At 40.9% G+C, this 20,299-nt stretch overlaps 1 protein-coding gene across 1 annotated transcript in view; it reads right to left on the reverse strand.

Annotated features, from left to right (window-relative positions):
• The window catches only part of tspan4a (tetraspanin 4a), a 276,682-nt gene extending 262,652 nt beyond the window's left edge, over positions 1-14,030 (reverse strand). The window contains exon 1 of the mRNA XM_015953662.3: positions 13,942-14,030. The gene's annotated coding sequence lies outside the window, so the exon portion shown is untranslated. The remainder of the gene's footprint in view (positions 1-13,941) is intronic.
• Positions 14,031-20,299: the final 6,269 nt, after the last annotated feature.

Below are 20,299 nucleotides of genomic sequence, written 5' to 3' on the forward strand. Positions count from 1 at the left end.
AGCCACGAAAAACACACCGCTGCATTTCTGGAATGACACTGCAAGTAAATAAGTTGTTGGGTCACACAAATGCTACATGTGTATGGAATGGCAGTACTTTTATTTTGAAAATTGTGGGGATTTTACACTGAAAACGTATGTAATTTCCTGTCTAACCTTATTTTAACTGCGAAAATTGACATGTCTCATAAGTAACTCGCGGTAAAATTAGAACCCAATCCAATCTTTTGCGGCGCGGCATGCCGCTTCCGGGACGAGCGTGAAAATTGCCGCATCGCAGTTTATTTGAAACACTCCTTGGACTTTGATTCTATTGGAAGCAATGACGTTCCGCTGCCGTTCTACGCCGCTGATGCTTCCAGACTAGAGTCAGGAAGGCAGAGGAGACATTTCAGCTGTTAGATGAAGGTGTTAAAAAGACAAAAGCACAGAAAGGAAATAGGTTTCGGTTTTGCTTTGACCACTGATAATCAATAACGAACACTAGGGGGTGATAAAAGCTAGCTAAACTGCCAAGTGTGCCTTTAAAAGGGTCACCTTAGGATTTTAGGTATTTTGAGATATCTCAAACGTATTTCCTACTGGTGCAGTTGCTATTATACATATCCTTAAATATAATTTCTGCTAGTAACATAGATGTTGTCTTACAACTACTTGGATTAATTAAATATTAGATGTCCGATTGTTTATTACATGTTAAGGTGACTTGCCATAGCCTCCAAAAGGCCTACGACTGCCACATTGAGATGGTAAGCATCTTGACAACAGAATATGTGAGTTCTTCACAATTTATATCACTATTGCAAAGTTCAGCACTCAAAATTGTATGTTTTGTTAATATAATGCAGCCCTGGTGAACATGTTCATAAGAGATCTGCATTCCAAACTCTGAAAGTGACAGATTTCAGTGGGAAATGGGACTTGGCTAATGATTAGTGGTTTTCATGCATGGTCTATACAGTATTGTTACTGATGTATCACTATTAATTAAAGTGCTGCATACAAAATGCTTATTCTCAATCAGCAGTTCTGTCATGGACTGTTTTATGCCTGAGTCTCATTTAGATGGAAGTTTCTTTATGAAGGGAATCTTCATAAGCTGCTGCTGACTGTTTAACTCAACCCACATTTTAGAAAAACCCATCAGAACAGAGCAGTCTAATATCAAAATGTAAGTGGCTGAGATTAATGAAACACAGACAAAAAAACCTTTATTCATATCCTCTGCAGGGCCTTGTCAGAAAAGGCTTCTTACTGAGCTGATGAAAAATTACACACTGGGATCTGTTAACCATTTAGATGTCACAAGAAAACAGCTCAGATGATTTTGTGTCCTTAAATACACTGAACAACAACAAAAAAACTTCACAATAAGGTAATTAGTACATTATTAAGCATTAATAAACCAGGGGTCCCTTTGATAACGGGATATTGGGTAGTTTTTCTTGCTTTTAGCACCCCTTAGTGTCAGTTATTAATTCTATGTGGCTAAACCAAAAATGAAACGTATCTCCTTACTGTAAGTTTGTTTATTTAACACCTTAATCTAACAGCTGAAATGTCTCCTCAGCTTTCGTTAGTGTCTACAGGAGTTATTCATTACTAAATCGAACAAATCAGCTGTCCTCATGATCTAAAACATCCAGGAAACGTGATGGAAACAGACTTCACCTCCACTATTTCAGCTCCACAGCTCCCTCCACCAGCAGGGACCAGACTGGCAACTCTGAAGCTGCAAGTCTGGTGTTCTGGCCACAGGGGGTGGTGGGGTCTGACTAGAAGAAGAAGAAGAAAATATAATTTCTATAGCACCTCTCAAGATAAAAATCACGAGGCGCTTCACAAAAACAAAAAATCTAAAAATCTAACAATTAATTTATAAAATGGTTAAAATATATTTAAAATGAGCAAAAAATAGACAATTGTGATAAAAATTTAAAGAAAGAGAGAGAGTGAATAGGAAAGAGGGAAATCAGTGGATCCTGAGGAAGGTGGAATAGGTGGGGAGAGCAGAATAAAGAGAGAGTGGTGATGAAGGTCACACAAAAGCCAGCTTGAACAAGTGAGTCTTCAGCTACTTTTTAAAGGAGTCCACTGAGTCCACTGATCTCAGGCTCAGGGGGAGAGAGTTCCAGAGTCTGGGGGCCACAGCAGCAACCAGTAGGCTTTGATCACTGGACCTCAGGGACCTGCTGGGGGTGTAGGGACTAAGAAGATCACCAATGTAAGATGGTGCTTGTCCATGTAAGGCCCTATAGACCAGAACCAGGACCTTGAAATTAACCCTGAAGTTGACTGGCAGCCAGTGAAGCTGGAGGAGAAGCGGGGTGATGCGGGTGTGTTTGGAGGACTTGGTCAGAAGCCGAGCACAGGCATTCTGAACCACCTGTAGACGGTTCAGGGAGGTTCTGCTCAGACATGTGAAAAGAGAGTTACAGTAGTCTAAGCATGAGGAGATGAAGGTGTGGATAACTGTCTCAAGTTCAGAGCGGGACAGAATGGGACTCAGCTTAGCAATGTTCCTGAGATGGAAGAAGGAAGAGCGAACAAGAGAACTGAAATGAGAATCCAGGGTGAGAGCTGGGTCAAAGGTCACACCAAGATTCCTGACAGAGGGTTTGGTGTGAGAAGCAAGCTGACCAAGAGAGTCTCTGACTTTGGGAACCAGCTTGTCTGAGGATCTCAGTCTTATCTTCATTCAGCTGTAGAAAGCTCCCAGCCATCCAGGTTTTGTCTAAGCAGGTGTGTAACAGTTGCAGCCTAGACATCTCATGGAGCTTAAAGGGGCATGCTAACTTCATGTGTGTGTACAGTTGGATGTCATCTGCATAAAGATGGTAGGAGATTCCTTTGAAGGAGCTCAGGATGTGCTGAAGAGGAAGTAGATAGAGGAGGAAGAGCAGAGGCCCCAGCACAGAACCTTGTGGGACACCATGGGTAAGGGAGGTGGTGGAGGACCAGAACTTGGAGACGGCCACAGAAAAGAAGCGCTCAGAAAGATTAGAAGAGAACCACCCCAGAGCAGTTCCTGATAGGCATACCCAGCCTCTCAGCCTCTGCAGTAGCAGGTGATGGTCAACAGTGTCAAAGGCTACAGTCAGGTCCAGCAGGACCAGAACAGAACAGTCCCCTGCAACACTGTGAGTCAGAAGGTCATTAGAGGCCCTAAGAAGAGCTGTTTTAGTAGAATGAGCTCTACGAAAACCTGACTGGAAGCGATCATAGATGTTATGTTCATCAAGAGCAGCTGCGAGTTGTTTAGCCACAACCTTTTCCAACATCTTGGAGATGGACGGAAGTTTAGAGATGGGTCTGAAGCTGCTATGGAGAGAGGGATCAAGACTTGATTTTTTAAGAAGCAGGTGGATTACACCATTCTTAAAGTAAGCAGGGACCTGACCAGAAACCAGAGGAGCATTAATTATGGAGAGCACGCTGGGACTGATGGACTGAAGAGCACTTTTAAACAAAGATGAGGGTAAGATGTCGAGGGGGCATGCAGAGGTCTTCATAAAGTTAACTAGTTTTGTTAGCTCAGGCAAAGAAACAGGAGCAAAACTATCTAGGATGATGAGCCTGGTTGGAGTCAGGAGAAGCAGTGATAAGGCTGAAGGAGAGATGCTAGATCTAACCTTATTGACTTTGTCCACAAAGAAAGACAGAAAGTTCTCACAGTCTGCAACGGAGTGGATGGAGGCTGTAGGAGAGGCAGGAGAGACAATACTGCTGATGGTGTTAAACAGCACCTTGGGGTTTTCTTTGCTCTGGGACACCAGGTTGGAGAAAAAGGAAACCCTTGCATCTCTGACTGCAGAGTTAAAGGATGTCAGAAGATCCTTTAGGTGCAGCAGATGGACGTGGAGATGGGTTTTCTTCCACAAACGCTCAATTTTTCTGCATTGACGCTTCAGGCTGCGAAGGCTGTCATTAAACCAGGGAGTAGGGTTCACTGCAGGAACTCATCTGGTTCTGACAGGACAGATGTTGTCCAGAATGGAGAGGCAGTGCTCGTTAAACTGAGAAGTTAAGGAATCTGGGTCGTTATCAAAAGAACAGGGTGGATTAAATGCAGCAGAAATTTTTCTAGCTGTGCTCTCATTGAGAAAACGAGAACTAACCATATGGTGAGCAGGAGGTGGGGACACAGAAACCGATAAGTTAAAGAAAATGCAATGGTGATCTGAAATATAAACGTCCTCAGGACCCCCAGTGTCAGCATTTAGACTCAAGGTAAAAACAAGGTCTAGAGTGTGCCCCTGGTGTGTGTGGGGCCAGAAACATGCTGGGTAACGCTGAAAGAGTCCATGAGGCAGGAGAAATTCATGGCAATGAGATCAGAGGGATTATCAACGTGGATGTTAAAGTCACCAACAATCACCAGTCTGGACAGCTTCACAGTGGAGGATAGAAAGTCACTAAACTCCTGAAGGAAAGAACTGTTTGGACCAGGTAGACAATAGACCACAGCACAGTAGAACAGGTCCTTACGCCCGACTTTAATCAGCTGCAGTTCAAAGGAAGCAAAGTGACCAGAGGTTGTAGAGCTACATGGAAGATGGTCTCTGAAAACAACAGCTAGGCCTCCACCACGACCAGAACCCTGAGGCTGGCTAAGAAAAGAATAACCACTCGGGCAGAGTTCAATCAGACCAGAATAATCAGATGTTTGCTACCAAACTTCAGTCAGAAACAGAAAATCCAGGTTTTTAGAGAGAATTAGATCACTGAGCAGGAAGGTCTTATTGTTAACAGAGCAGGAATTTAATAGAGCCATGCTGAGTGAGGTGGAGGAATCAGAAACTACAGAAACAGCTGGAGTTAGTGGACGTAAATTAGCGGGGTTAGATCTACGTGTTTATAAAACCACTTATGGAGGGAACAGGAGGAGAAACCACTGAGGAATGAGGATAAACCGACCTTAAAAAACTTGGACGGAGAAACCGCGCCGCAACGCTTCCTGGTGGGAATGCACAAGTGGTGCTCAAGTCTCCAAACAAGGGACAAGAAGCTACAAGATCACGCCAATGTTTACTAGATAAACCATGCTTTAAGAGAAGTCTTAATCTCACCTGGATTCCTGCTCATTTACCTCTTTTCCTTTGACGTTTTCCCGGGACCGGATAAACATCGCTGGTGTCAGACTGGTCGGCTGGATATGGGAGTTGCGCTTGTAGAGAGCGTGGTCTCACAGATGCAGAAGTGATAGCGTCGGTTAAACGCTGGCTCATGGTTTAATCTCGGAATCCCCAAGTGGTCGAGAGTCAATGAAGTGACACGGAAATGCTGGGTTTTCCAGAAGTAAGTAAGAACACTTACTGTGAGCTGAGAGTTCGTAAGATGGATCGGTTGCTTGGAAACTCTGATCATAGATCCGAAGAAACGATGACTGAGTGGTGAGCTGGGGAGGCGACTTCCGTATATAGTCGCGGTTCGTGACGTAGGTGCGATGTGGAGGGAATCCCCGCGAGGGGCATGCTGGGAGTTATGGTCCATGGTGGAGATCGGCTAGCTGGGAGAGGCTGGTTTGGGGACTTGGGTTCTGACAGCTGGAGGCGCCCTAGTTGGAATTGTCGTTTGGCTCCGGGCCAGTGCGCCACTCAGATAAACAAACAGGGAGGTACGTCCTCGGAGCGTCTTAGGCGATCGTGAACGAGCGGAAGGACAAAAGAGTCTGGCGATCATAGGAGATGGTAGCAGGGACACTACTGAAGAGGATCGCAGACAGGAGCAAGGTGGAAAAGAGGAGGTTAGTGGAGAAAAGTTTGAAAAAGTGGCCGGTGACCGCAGCTAAGCCAAGCACAGGCGCCATCTTGTTACCGACCGGAACCAAAACAAAAAAAAGAGTAACATTTAGAATAACATTTCATTAACTCTGTAAAGGGTCATTTTAGCACATACTGGCTCAAGAAAATGATTTTTAAATATGAAAAAGTTGCATACTACCTCCTTAATGTTAACTATTGGGTATCCTTATGGTTAGGACAAAGGGCACGGAGGGGGCTGCTTAGTCATGCATTACATATTATGGTTAATCAGTTGTTAATACATTTTAAAAAATGTGTTAATGCCTAATAACACACGTTAACGTTAATAAAGGGACCCTTATTGTAAAGTGTTACCAATATTTGTTTTGTTCTTTTATCAACCCAGATTTCCAATTTTACATCTAGAAGACAGATAGTTTTATTTCCCCTCTCTTTGAAAATGTTTTTCCTCTAAAGCTACAGGATTTTCTGTCTGTGGGACCACATTTTTCACTTAGAATAAATTTTTTTAAGACCAACAAAGACCAGCTGCAAGCTGTTGTCAGAAATATCTTAAAATTTCTGAGCAAAACCACTTTTAGCAAGATTTTTTAAACTACTCTTACAAAGTGAGGCAGGAATACTTTTACATCAATGACAGAGAAATGCTCTGGGGACTGCTTAAAGGACAGAAAAGACATACAAATGCCAACATGGATTCACAGGGCGATGCTAAATTACACGTTACATAAAGATTAGTCTGTGTTGCTCAGACTAAATATGATCCTGACGGTGGCCCCTGCCATTTTCAAAAAATAAATAAAGACATCTTATTGTAGAATACATGCATTCTAGTGTATAAATGGGTTATAGGGACTAAATTATAGCCAACAGAATCTAGGGGTGTGAGGCAACAAGAAGTGTTGGAGGGGAAGAAGCAGTCTTGCCTGTATTTTATCTGTGTTAAACTGGGCGTGAGACTGGGAGTCAGCAGTACTGGGAATGTGTGGTTATGGCTTGTGGTTTTTAGTAGGCGCTAACATCTCAGCAGAGGAACATACAGAAAACAGGCTCTTCGCTGTGTGAGAGGGTATGCTGATTCTGGAGAGGCTGAGAGGACAGGCTGACAAAAATTAAAACATCTTTGTGGCATCGAGTTAATCTGGTTCTAGCTGTTAAACCCTTTCAGGCTTATGTCTTCTCCGTCATTGTTGAAGATGACCACCACCGTCGATGTGTGTGTTATTTTATGACTGAGCTCACATATCAGTCAAGTTGAAACAAAAATTTCATGCTCTACTTTTTTATAATAATTGGTTTATCAACCCGACTGTCCAGTCTCTGCTCTCGGCTGCAGGCTGATTGGAGGCTCTAGGTTTTAAATTAATCTGAAAAAAATTAACATAGCCCATTGCTGTGAAAATCCCTCTAATAAAACATTTAATTCTGCTTAACGTTCTCTTTCGCCACTACTTAATTTAGTCCATCAGCACTATTAAACTTTAATCTCCTGTCCTCTTATCTCACACTCTGTCTGTTTGGCTCTGTAATTAATTTATAGTGGCTTTATGATGCTTTTTATTACTCTGCTGTAGGATAATTTAATGGACTACAAAGTTTGATCTTGTTAAGATTTATCCTACTCCTGGTGGATAACACAGACTTTTTTGTTGTTGTTGTTGTTTCAGTTTGTTTTTGCTCTTTGAAAAAAGTTTGTAGCCCTGTAATGATGTAGCAAATACTCTATTACAGCACTGTACCCGTGTACTTTCCATTTATGTTATCGCTCAGTTTCTTCTTGTGGGTGAGTGCAGATCAGAATCAGATATGTGGGGGAAAAGTACCTTTTATGCTCCCTACGATAAATAGTCAGGCGTTTCTTCTTGAGGCAACCCAAAAGAGAAGAATACTGCTCTGTGGGAACACAAGGCTGAAAATTACAGGCATAAAATATACTCAGAGAACAAAGCAGAGAGGACCATCTGAAATCTGGCAAAGAAGAGAAAAATGCTCTAAAGGAACATAAGAAAGGGGAAATTGGGTGAGTGGATTTAGCACACTCTCCCTCTGTCTCTCTTTCTCTCACACACACACACACACACCTGCTCTTCCACAATGCAAGCCTTGTTACATCCACATTCAGTAGAGGCAGTGTTCAAGGCAATCATCCAGGGAGTAGCCACACCTCGACAAGCCCACGAGCCAACCACAGAGCTATACTTGGGACAAACAACGCAACCACCATGATCAAGGAATGCACTCCTCTCCCAACGTATTTCCATTGTTTCAAAGCAAGCAGAAAAACAAAACTTAGAGATTAAAATACCAGGCTGAATGAAAAGCATACTGCAAACTAAATGTAATCAGGTCAGCCATCCTGGAACTGTGGGAGGACATGGGTGTGGGTGAGGGTATGGGGGGGTCTCTTCACTATGTTCACATCCTGGAATGTGTCAAAGTATCCTGACTGTCACTGTGAGCTGCAGTTATTAGGTTATAGATAGGACTTTATTTCTAAAGGGAGCGTGTGTGTGTGTGTGTGTGTGTGTGTGTGTGTGTGTGTGTGTGTGTGTGTGTGTGTGTGTGTGTGTGTGTGTGTGTGTGTGTGTGTGTGTGTGTGTGTGTGTGTGTGTGTGTGTGTGTGGGTGGGTGGGTGGGTGGGTGGGTGTGTGTGGGTGGGTGTGTGCTCGCATGCATGTGAGCGTGTGTGCATGTGTATGTTTACACTGTTTGATTTGTCAGCCTGATTCGTTCAACGCAGGTCAGACATAATTAACTCCTTTAAGGAATGCATCATTTTAATTGAGTAGCTTAACTAAAGTTATTTCTTGCTTGTTTACAATGTTTTCTGACCTTCAGCCTGCAATCTTACTTTTATTAGTCATTTATTTGCAGAATGATGTAAGCTATCCTTTCATTTATAAGCTATCCTTTCATTCATTGTAATTTAGTTTTTAAAAGGACCACAAAAAACATGCATTCTGAGTCTACATTTAAAATTCAGTTCCCATTTCTACTCTTCAGATCACTTAACAGTTATTCACATAGTAAGGTTGCCTTCATTCTTTCACAGAGGAATTCAGTTAGCTTGGCAAGATGCTTTTCATTTATTATTTATATATTTATACACTCTTAAAGGTTCAATATAGAAAAATTTAGTAAAAAGCTTTATCATTTAAAAATAATACATCCACAGGGAGTCTGGAGGTGTGCTGAATGAAGGTACAGTATTTCCTGTAAAAGCTGTATTTTAATTTTTAAAAAATCCAATATTTATTTAGACCAGGGGTGTCAAAGATGCGGCCCGCGGGCCGAATCCGGCCCGCAAGCGGGTTAAATCCGGCCCGTGAGATGGTTGTGTAAACTTTATTTTCATACTTTACAATGTAGAGTGAAAATAAACTTATCTTTGTGAGCAAGTTTTCTCTGTAATGAGTATAAATAAAACAAAGCTGCGCTCAAGGCTCACACAAGAACTTGAATCACATCCTGAAGTTGGCGCCACTCAGGATGTGACTTCTGATATTGATGTGCTGGTGAAAGCTAAAAGATGTAAAGTAAAATGAGTCAAGTATACTTTAAGTGCTGCATGAAACTGATCTAGCCATGTGATCTATAAGCTCTTTGAATCACTAAGGAATGTTTATTTATTGATTTTTCTTTCAAATTTTCAAGTACACTTCAGGTGTTGTACTTGTACTACGCTGTCCTCAGGCTCCAGCCTTGTTTTATATTGATTGAATTAAAACAAAGAAAACAATCTGAAGTTTTTTATTTTTTTATTTTACCGGTCCGGCCCACCTGGGACTAGATTTCCCTCAATGTGGCCCCTGAGCTAAAATGAGTTTGACACCCCTGATTTAGACGGTACGACACTGGCTTTATGTTTACATCCACCAGCCAATAGAGGGCACTGTTGCCGGTAGCCAAACAGCCCGCTCGGCACAGCGAGGCAAACCATGTGGAAAATGGAGGAATCAGCAAGTCAAGCAGCTGCTTCTGAGCCCAGAAGATGTTGTTATCCTTCTCAGAAGAGGAGTGACAAAGATCTAAAACCAGAGTGAGTTTAGGTGATGCCTAAAACAGATGTACCCAAATAAAAAATTTCACATATCGGCAGCAATCCTGGTATCCCGACAGCCGACAACTACAACCTCAACACACTAGATGTCTCTTTGGTGTTTGTGTTCCACATTTCACCTTTACGTAAATTCCTAGAAATTTCTAACCTCACATGTTACAAATGTATCATTCATGTCTATAAAGTTTCTTAAGAAGGGCTGATTCTACTTTTGTTTGTTATAACAAAACAAATCACTGAATATGCAGGCAGGGTCTCAGATTGGCTGTTCATCATTTAAGGAGGTCATGCTAGACCAGTGGTAGATCTAGGATTGTACTAGTCCACCACCCTCACAACAAGCTTTCACACTATTTCTTTCCTATTTCGCTCATTAGCGCCACTAGTGTTTAGACTAATAATTGCATCAACCTATAATCTGATTATCCTGCAAAGAACAGGGGAGTGATGGGGCTCTTCAAGGGGCCAATCAGAAGTCAGTGCCCCTATAGGCTTCCCCCAGAACTGCCAATGTGCTGAACCTTATTCGATTCTGATAACCAGACAACGTTTTTGGTGAATCTTGAATTATATTTAAGTATATTATTAAACTAAGCTAATACTGATTTTAAATCCCTAGTGCAGTGGTACTCAATAGGCGGCCCGTGGGGCCTCTTTGTGGCCCCTGGACCCCCTCAGACTGGAACCGCATCGGACCTTTATATATATTATTTAAATAATAATGAAAAAGGGGAAGTTTGTGAACATGGTACGCAGATTTTGATGGTAAACTATTTAAAATATTACACACTTTGCCTTATAAAAAAAACAAGTAACATTTTTAAATTGTTTTACTTTTGGAGAAATATTTACTGAAACACAATGACATTTTTACCAGTTGTCTAATTTTCAAAAATGAAATAAAATTTGCTAGTTTATTTATTTATTGTAACTGATGACTCATTGTTGCATATGTGTGAATGGAAGTGAACTGATCTCTTGAATAAGCCATAAATCTAAAGGTTTGATTAAATAAAGGTGAGGCTTTGCAACAGAAGCGACAACTCTTCACAACACAGGTGTTTACACATAAAACTGTATTTCTTCAGACATGAAGTAAAGGTGTTGATCTTTACCAGACTGCAAAGAGTTACATATCGGATTAGGACTGTACAAAAAGAGACATTCTGCATAACTTAATAACATTTAAAACAAGAGGACGAACAGTACTGATTACTCCAATAACAAGTTGCACGATCATTTACAAGGTTACAACTGAATCCTGGCTCCTTTCTAAGCTCCTGAGTGCTCATGCAAGATCATGTTTAATCCCCCAAAAATGTACATCTAATCTGTTTGATTTACCTCTTCACTAATAAAACTTGATGCTTTTATTAAACATTATTAAATCAAATAAAAAAAATCACATGTTCTAGGTCATATTCTTATTGGAAACCCCTACCTTTTAAAAGAACCTAATGAAATTACAGTGAATAATGATACTGTAGAGCTGTGATTTACAGGTAATCTAAAAGAGGTTGTGTTTGAACCTCATGGTCATGTTTTCTTAGGCCATAAATCTCACGCTGCTGTTCAATAGCTTGAATCAAATAAACATCAGTCAGTGCCATGTTGTACAACTCAATAGCACCTCTGATTGCAGCCTCACAGCGAGCCGACGGCTGCATCCAAACCTCTCCAAACTCGTCAGTATTAAAGCTCTTGTGAAGGATGCAGGGCTCTTTCCTGTGAGCACTATAATAAACTACAAGCTGTGAGTTTATTATAATGTTGATATGCTTACAGAGATTTGAGCAATGCTTCAAGGTTTCCAGCAGGTCTAACACAGCTCAGTTTGAGTCAGAAATAAAATTAAGCTACAAACAAAAACATAATAAAAACCTAATGTGCGGTTTCCTTTGAAAATCCGTTTTAGCTATATTACATTTTGTTAAGCTGCGGTTTCAATCATCGTTCATGAAATGCTTTTTCTTCTTGCTCCTTCAAGTGTGACTGTCCAGAATAAGCACAAACTGTTAAATAATTCCCTGATTCAGAAAGAGGAATGCTAACACCTTCTAATGCTGATAGTTTTGAACAGCTGAGCATTTTTCTTTCAGCTTTCAAGTCAGATAAATTCAGCAATTAAATTAAAATTAAATGCCAATCGTTCTTTGAAGAAATGCAAATGTCCTGACCTGCTGCTTCTCCTGCCAGGGTTTCAAACTAAGATCATCTTCTGTTGAGAAATCTAGAATCTGGAGCAATCACTGCAACAACTTTAGTGTTTGGTCAGTGATCAGAGTATGGTGGTAATGTCTATAAAACTAGCTGCGTTAAAGACGTGTTGGTGTTTGCTAATGTTGATTAGCCGTGGCAGCTATCTTGGGTTGGCTATCCAGAGCTCCGATACTGGCATGGAGCGTGAAAGTCACACGTTTAGATGTGTTTATGCACTCTCCCACACCTCATGGCATTTCCCTCACTGAGAAGAATAGGAATTAAGTGTTTTTTTGCTGCTGAAGCTTCCTCTGTTTATGCGATGGGATGGGAGAGGAGAGAGGAGGCATCCAGAAATGACACACTTAACATAAAGTTTAAAACTGAAAAATATGCAAACTATATTTAGGGAAAAGCCTTTGTGATTGTATTAGAGGATTATAAAATAAACTAAGTGAAGCTTTTCTTATCAAATCAATCAATCAAAGATACTTCATTGTCTTCAGCTTTAACTCTGCAAGAGCAGCTAAACTTCTGAGAAAACAGTGAACAGAGGAGAGGCCTCGGATAATCATCATCCGCAGTGATTCAGTTAGGATGTGAAACTTGTTCTGCTATATATTTTATGTAACAAGTAAGGCATTTTAAAAGTCTAAACTTAAGAGAAGGACTTGTATTTTAGAGCCCATATTTGAACACTTACGTCACAGAAATTATTTTATAGTTATCTTTATTCAAATAGATTTTACACGGGGTATCCTGTCTGAACTGCAGGACAAATTTTCATCCACATTCACAAAAGCGCTAATGTTTTTCTAATATGTTGTCAAATTGTCATTAATCCAGCATAAAAAAACAAGTATTATATTTAAAGATTTGGGTGAATCATAAAATATAGAAATCATAAAAATAAAAATAGATTAAATGACATTTGTGTAAAAATTAGAAATAATAGTTTAATGGGGCCTTTTGAATGCAGGCTGGGAGAATCAAGCATGTGTGAAAAATTAGCAGAAACTCTGCATTAAATAAAATTTAAAAAAAAGGAGAAGTGTGTTGGAGGACAGAAATGCGTACAAAATATTGAGACTCTCAGACCTAAGTTAATTATGTATGGACACAGCTAATTACTTTCAGAGATTTTTAATCAAATCTTTCACACACACACACACACACGCACAATTTTAAAACATTATGCAATTAGCCTATAAGCTCTAGGTGATATAAATTGTCCTGAGACAAGAGAAGACTTGAAAATACAAGGTGTTTCTTGTTTAATGCCATGTTTCCATTTATTCCAGCTTGAATTATATATACCATTAATTTTTAATGGGCTACATGTAATATGGACGACTCTCAACCCCCTTCTAACCTAGCATAAGGGCACATTGTATAGCAGCAAATTCCTCTGCACTTTGCCAACCTTGACTTTGAGAAGTCAGTGAGGTCTCAAGTTCCCGTAATGCCAAAGAGCAAAGAGAGAGGGAAGCTGCAGGGAGGGGAGAACGAAAGGAATGGTTGGTATTCTGAAATGTTGTTTCTCTCCACAAATTTATTTCTGTCTGCTTCCAGCAAAACCAAGAAAACATCCATCATCCAATCAGAGAGCTCCAATCTAACACCTCAAATAGTAAAATAATAAAACAGAATTGCAGCAAACAAGAAAACAGTTACTGGATCCCACTGAGAGCTTAAGTATGATTAATGCAATCCGGCCCATGGGTAAACACAAAGCAACATTCATTAACCAATTCACACAAGATCAATGGAAGCAGGATGTAGTTCATCCCTTCTAATCAAACCAACTCACCCCACAAAAGCTCACTATTAATCAGAGTTAAATCTCCATAACAGGGTCAGTGATATCTGAGTGGAGGTTACAGGAGAGAAGTCAGCAGCTGTATGAAAACAACTTACCTCTCACTTAGCTGACTCTCTGCTCTCTTTCCCAGCTGTCCCTCTTCTTTACTAAATACATGACAAAACTTTTTAAGTTGGTCCTTGCTGCAGACTCCCTCCCCCCTCCCTGCTTTTTCACCAAACATGCACGCGCATGTGACCGTCAGTGACCCGAAAACACCGCACAATGCTGACATCTAGTGGTCATTCAGGGTAGTGCCTGAACAAAAGCTAATTCTACTAAATATGATTTAGAAGAAAATCATGAGGCGCTTATCAAGAACAAAAAAAAAGATTAAAAAATCACAAAAAGGAGAAAAATAATGTAATTAAAAAATGTAAGGAAAGGGAAAGAGAAATTTCATTAAAAAGAGGTAATCGATTTAAATAGTTCATCTGTGTTATGTTAATCCTGGAGGAGTAAATGTCACTAACAATTTTAACTCTGAATGCATTTAAACCAATAATTACATTTTACATTTGGCAAAAAACTGAACATTAAAGTAGACTTATAAATGAGTTCCCCTGTACCCTCTAACCAGTAGCTCAGCTGGTTGAGCGGCTTGTCCAGTAATCGGAAGGTTGCAGGTTTGATCCCAGCTTTGGACAAAGAATTCTGCTGTAGTGTCCTTGGGCAAGACACTTAACTCACCTTGCCTGCTGGTGGTGGTTAGAGGAAGCGGTGGCACCTGTGCCTGGCACCCTCGCCTCCGTCAGTGCGCCCTAGGACAGCTGTGGCTCCATAGTAGCTCATCACATCAGTGTGTGAATGGATGAATGATGAACTGTAGTGTAAAGCGCTTTGGAGTCCTCTGACTCTGAAAGACGTTATACAAGTGCAGGTCATTTATCACTTTTGAGCGTGGACAGCTTACTTTAACTCTCACCACAGATTTTCAGGTCTATATCTATCACAGTATTCAGGTTTTTGGGCTGAGATGGTCAATGCAGAATGTTCTACTTGTTCCTTGCCTTAGTAGATTTTGAGCCACGTTCAGGGTCGTTGACTTGATGAAAGATTCAGCCCTGGTGGAGCTTCAGCTACTGATTTCTGGACATTGGTCTCCAGAATCTGCTGATATTGAGTGGAATCCATGTGTCCGTCAACTTAAACAAGATTCCTGAATTGGGTCTAAGACTCTGGGTGACGCCATATTAGATGCCATGCTTTCTTCAACTGGAGCCCATGAGGACAAAATGCATTTACTGTTTTGTAACGATTACAAAACTTTCACTATTCATAAACGTTGTTTTGCACGTTTAACTATTCGCTCGTTGCCAGTGATGAAAGGTTTGATGTGTTTGTCATTTTGCTGAAACAAAAATACTGCTTGCTTGCAATGTTTTAGGTATCTACTGCCCCCATCGCCAGGAAAAATACACACTGTCACTTTTAAATACTGATCCCTCATATGCTTTCCTGGGGGAGCATCACATGAGTCCAGAGGCCTCATCACCCCTTTTATCCACATCTGAAAACCTCCTGGCTGTTCCTCGAACCACACTGAAAACCAAAGGGGACAGGGCCTTTCAGACTTTTGCACCCAGACTTTGGAACAGTCTACCTTCAAATCTCCGTCTCTCTAACACTGTAGAGGTCTTTAAAAAATCATCTAAAAATTCACCTTTTCCTCCAGGCGTTCCCTCCCTAAATGTTTCAAAAAGATGGCTTTGTTCGGGTTCACACCTTCACTTTGTTTATACTCATGATTTTATTTTCTACTTTATCACTGCTATTGTTTTTCGGATGTTTTTATTGGTTAGAGGTATTTGCCCTGATCTTTATCATGTTGTACAGCGCTTTGTGATTTATATCTGTGAAAGGCGCTCTATAAATAAACTTTTACTTACTTACTTACTTTTCTTTTCCTTATGGCTCATGTTGGGTATTTTTATAATTGTACCTTTTTGAGACCTAAAAGATGCCCATTACACATCATGAATCTCTGTGTAAGGTTGAGCAAGGATGTTAATTGAAAAAACTCTGTACCTCTGTAACTTGAGAAGGTCCGCCTTCTCCCCCATCCATTTGGTGAATAAAGCCCCTGAAGAACTGGGAGCACAGGGGGAGTGACGTGGGGAAGCCTCGGAGGTTTCTCTGCGTTAACTCTCCGTGTTCTGGAGACTCAGGGTAAAATGTCTTCCTTGTTGTCATGTGTGTTATTATAGGTTCCAGGGTTATGGAGATTAAATATTACCTAACATTCTAGTCTCCTGATGGAGACCACGGGTATGCAGAGCTGGTGAGGTAAAGGCTGAGGCTGGAGCAGAGTGGGGGCCGGTTGAGCCACACACATGGACATGGGGGCTGGTGGAGTCATGCACATGGACATTACAAATAATCAATTTACTCTCTCTCTCTCTCTATCAAAGGGTGTGTCGTCCTTTAAGGTAATATGGGATAAAATCTAATTACCTAACAAGTGGTGGAGAATGCGGGCAGCGCTGAGCCTAGCGATGGAAGATCGTCTCCAGGGAGCCGTGCGGCGCCATCTCTTCTTTGAAAGTCCGGGGGGCTAAAATTGTCTCATCGGCCGGCTAAATATAGCTCTGCAGACGAACTTTTATCAACAGGCTCTCGCGCTCGGACCCCAGGACGGAATTACCACGCGGAGGGGAGTAAGTTAATTCATTAATTCATTAAGTTAATTCATTAATTCATTTTGCGTCTGTTTCTTTAACCACTGGCAGTGTGGTTTGAGTTGATTGAGGTGGGCCAGTTGCGGCCGTGTGTGTGTGAACCTCTTGAGTGTATGAGAAAGTTTGGTTGATGAAAGAAAAAGACGTGTGAGATTGTTTGGCTAAAGTTGTTCTGAGTCTGTTTCTGGTAAGGGGAGACGATGGATCAGCTCTGGTGAGCCCCGGAGAGCAGAGTTCCGGTGGGAGATCGCTTCGCAGTCTGGCAGCTGAATAGCACGCCGAGTGAGTACCTTCATTAATTTGCACCTTTTGTTTTTAACCGTTGGCAGTGTGATTTAAGATTGATGGTGGTGACTGACATTCACGCACAAAAAGACGTTTTGTGTCCAGCTAGGGGTTGCACATGTAAACCGTGGGGTTGCATTGAAACGTGAACCGGGCTGTATTCCTGCCTTGAAGAGGAGATTTTAATAAGTCTTGTGTCTGCGTGCACAGGGCGTCCCGCAGAGCTGTGGGTAGTAATCACAGGTGAATGTTCAGGTGCACCTAAAACTGTTGCTAAACCAGCGCTGCATTAAAGCAGCCGCGGATGGTTAATACACGCAGCATGTAAGTGCTGGTGTCGATTGGAGTGGTTTGATGCTGAAATCCCACTGCCGCAGGGAATTGTTTAAATATTTTATGGTGCAACAAGGTACACAAAATTTATTGGTTGGCTTAAAAGATCTTAAAGCGGTCTAAAATTCCTGGTCTGTGTTATCTGTGTTGTGATTTTTCTGGTGCCATGGGGCTGCGTTCCATTTTGTGGCGGTTTCCGTGTTGTGTATTGTTTAAAGTTTTCGCTGAGGACTGGCATGTTAATTTCTGACAGAGTTTTGCTCTGTCTGTGCATGAGTAAAGGTTTTTGGGCCTAACCGGATCTGGTTTGATCTGGGGGGTTGTGTCAAAGTTCTGAATGTGTGTGAGTGAAAGCCTGCAGGTCCGTTTCTGTGTGTGTGAGAGACGTTTTGGGCCGAAGTTCTGAAGCCTGAATGTGTGTGAATGTGCCGAGATCTCTGAATGGATGGAAGGTCCGAAAGCATGATAATGTGTGTTACTGAGGCTTGTGTGTGAAACCTGCGGATGGGTTCTGTGTTGGTCCTGATCTGTTCAGTTCTGTTCTGTCTGTCTGTCTATGTGTGTGTGTGTGTGTGTGTGTGTGTGTGTGTGTGTGTGTGTGTGTGTGTGTGTGTGTGTGTGTGTGTGTGTGTGTGTGTGTGTTTATGGGATATAGGAACAAAGGAAGTAAGGGTAAGAAGTGAAGAGACAGCGAAGTGTTAGTTTATTGCGGCAGGCGATTTGGTAAGGCTGCAATCAGATATGGAAAGAGTGTGAGAAGTTAGAAGATAGGTGAATGGAGGAAGGAAATAGTGGACGGGTGAGACGGAGAGGAAAGAAAGGCAGAAAGGGAGGCAGAGGAGACAGGTGGAGAAAGAGAGAAGGCAATAGGAAGTTGTAAAGAAATGTTTGAGGAAGTGATGATTAGATATAGTACGTAGGGACAGAAATGGTTGGTTCTGAAATCTTTATTTTACATGTAATTTCTAAGATCTTTATGGTCAAAATTCTAATTAGAAATGAGCAAAAAGTGAGTGAGTGTGTGAGTGTGTGACAGACAGAAAGGAGGTGAGATGATTTGCTAAATACTATCTGAAAAAGTCATTGCTCTTATCTGCATGATAACTTTTACTAAACTAGTAAACAAAATGACTTATGTAGATAGAATGTTAAGGAAATACAGTTAAGCAGGGATAAATACATCCATCCTCTAACTCCTTCAGCTTCACAAGCTGAATGGTTGCCCAAATATGATGGAGATGATTCACGCGATTGCCTCAAGTTAAATTAGATATTCTGGTCTACAGGCCTTTTATTATTTTATTAAAATAAATAAATACTCTTTCTAAAAGATCATGTAGTTAGACCTAAGTAGTTCCCCTAATCTTTTATTGATGGATTTGACTGACCCCAAATTACAGAATTAGAAGGGAAAATTCATGATTTTGTGTTTTAAGAGGCACATAACCTTATAAATAGCTTATGCCATTTTAAAATGACAGACTCTTTGCTTATAGCTCTGGTTTCGCCACACGGAAACAGATTAGCTGTGCAGCAGCTACTCTGGATCCGAAGATACCTTTTGCTCATGAACCAAGATTAAAAATACAACTTTGACTCAAGATGGTCTCTATGTCACAAGTGGTAGGCTGTTCCTTTACTGGACTATATAGAAACAGCCCCAAACTAAATATTTCAGACCTATTGTTTAAACGTTCTAGTCTGATAGATGTAAGCTAGTGTTACCATGTTCGGTATTATTGTTTAGATTATGCAGTTTTATTTTAGTGGGTTATGTTCTTAGGTAAATAGAATTCTACACTATGCAGTAACAGTTTTTTATCTCAGCATTTTATCATATGACTAAATCATGTTAAACTTGGTGTTCCTGCCATAAGACTGGTTTTACAGGAGGGTGTTTAGATCTTTTATGAACCTTAAAAACTTCCCGTTAAATGTGTCTTATCGACCATTGATAGATTAAGTAATTGGTGTTAATTTAATAACATGATTGAATTAACACAGTGCTAGATTTTTCCTGTATGCTATTCCTATGCAAATCTTGTTTGAAATGTAAACATCAACTCAGCCCCTGCAGACCATAAATGCTAATCGTAGTATTTTATTTTACTCAACAGTAAGGCTGTTTTGTAACTATTTCAACATTTGAGCTATTACCATCATTTATTTTCTGTTTGGGTTATAAGGTTTAATAAATCTGAGTGACTTCCTTTTGATTAATTTAGATCCTGTAAATGTGTGAGAAGCCTACCTCCACAGGAGGGGTGGTGTAACTGATAAAGTTTTGATTACCTTACAAGTTGGAGACGGGCTGTTTCATTTAAATTAGAATGCAAATGTTTCCTAAGCAGCTAAATCAAGCTAGACTGGAAGTCTCTTGTGGCACCCTTTTGTGAAAAACCTCTTTGAAGCCTCTGTGACGTGAGTGTGTTAACTCCGCCTTAGTGTGATAGAATCTCTGATTAACTCCTTTTGAGACAAGCTAGTTTTAAAGAATTTGTATGTGTTTTATTTCGTTTGTGATAATTTAGGACAGACCATAACTGACTAGTTTCATGCTAAACCAGACATCAATGTTTATTAATTTAAACAATTAGGCAGCACAACTTTTGGGTACACTGTTTTCCTAAATGCAAATTGTTCCCTAGGCAAGACAGGCTGGGAGACTCCTTGATTTGTGTCCTGCTGTGATGTGATGGTGGAAACACGATTAACAGGTGATAAAGATCAGTGGCTGGCTGCATTGGTTCCTGCAGAAAACATCAAAGGACACAGATCGGACACAAGAAACTTTGTGCTCCATTGACCCTCAACAACCAGGAAGGTATTGTGATTGCAACACAGGATGGTTTGCTATGTCATGTCCTGACACTCTCCGAATGCAGGAATGGCAGACTCAGGAGAAGACTTCAGAGGATCTGAGTTCCTTTGGGCAAGCAGCTGTGAAAGTTGAACGCATATCTAACTGAATGCAATTTGGTCTGTGTCTGTGGCATCCTGCTGTGGATCTTTGACTTGTAGGTGTGTTCAGAAGGTGGTGGATACCTACAATCCAAGATGGAGGAAGTGAGAAAGACATGGCTAAACTGCTGACTTGCAGTCCAAGACGGAAGTGACA

Source organism: Nothobranchius furzeri, chromosome 9, assembly GCF_043380555.1.
Source record: "Nothobranchius furzeri strain GRZ-AD chromosome 9, NfurGRZ-RIMD1, whole genome shotgun sequence".
NCBI classification, from domain to species: domain Eukaryota; kingdom Metazoa; phylum Chordata; class Actinopteri; order Cyprinodontiformes; family Nothobranchiidae; genus Nothobranchius; species Nothobranchius furzeri.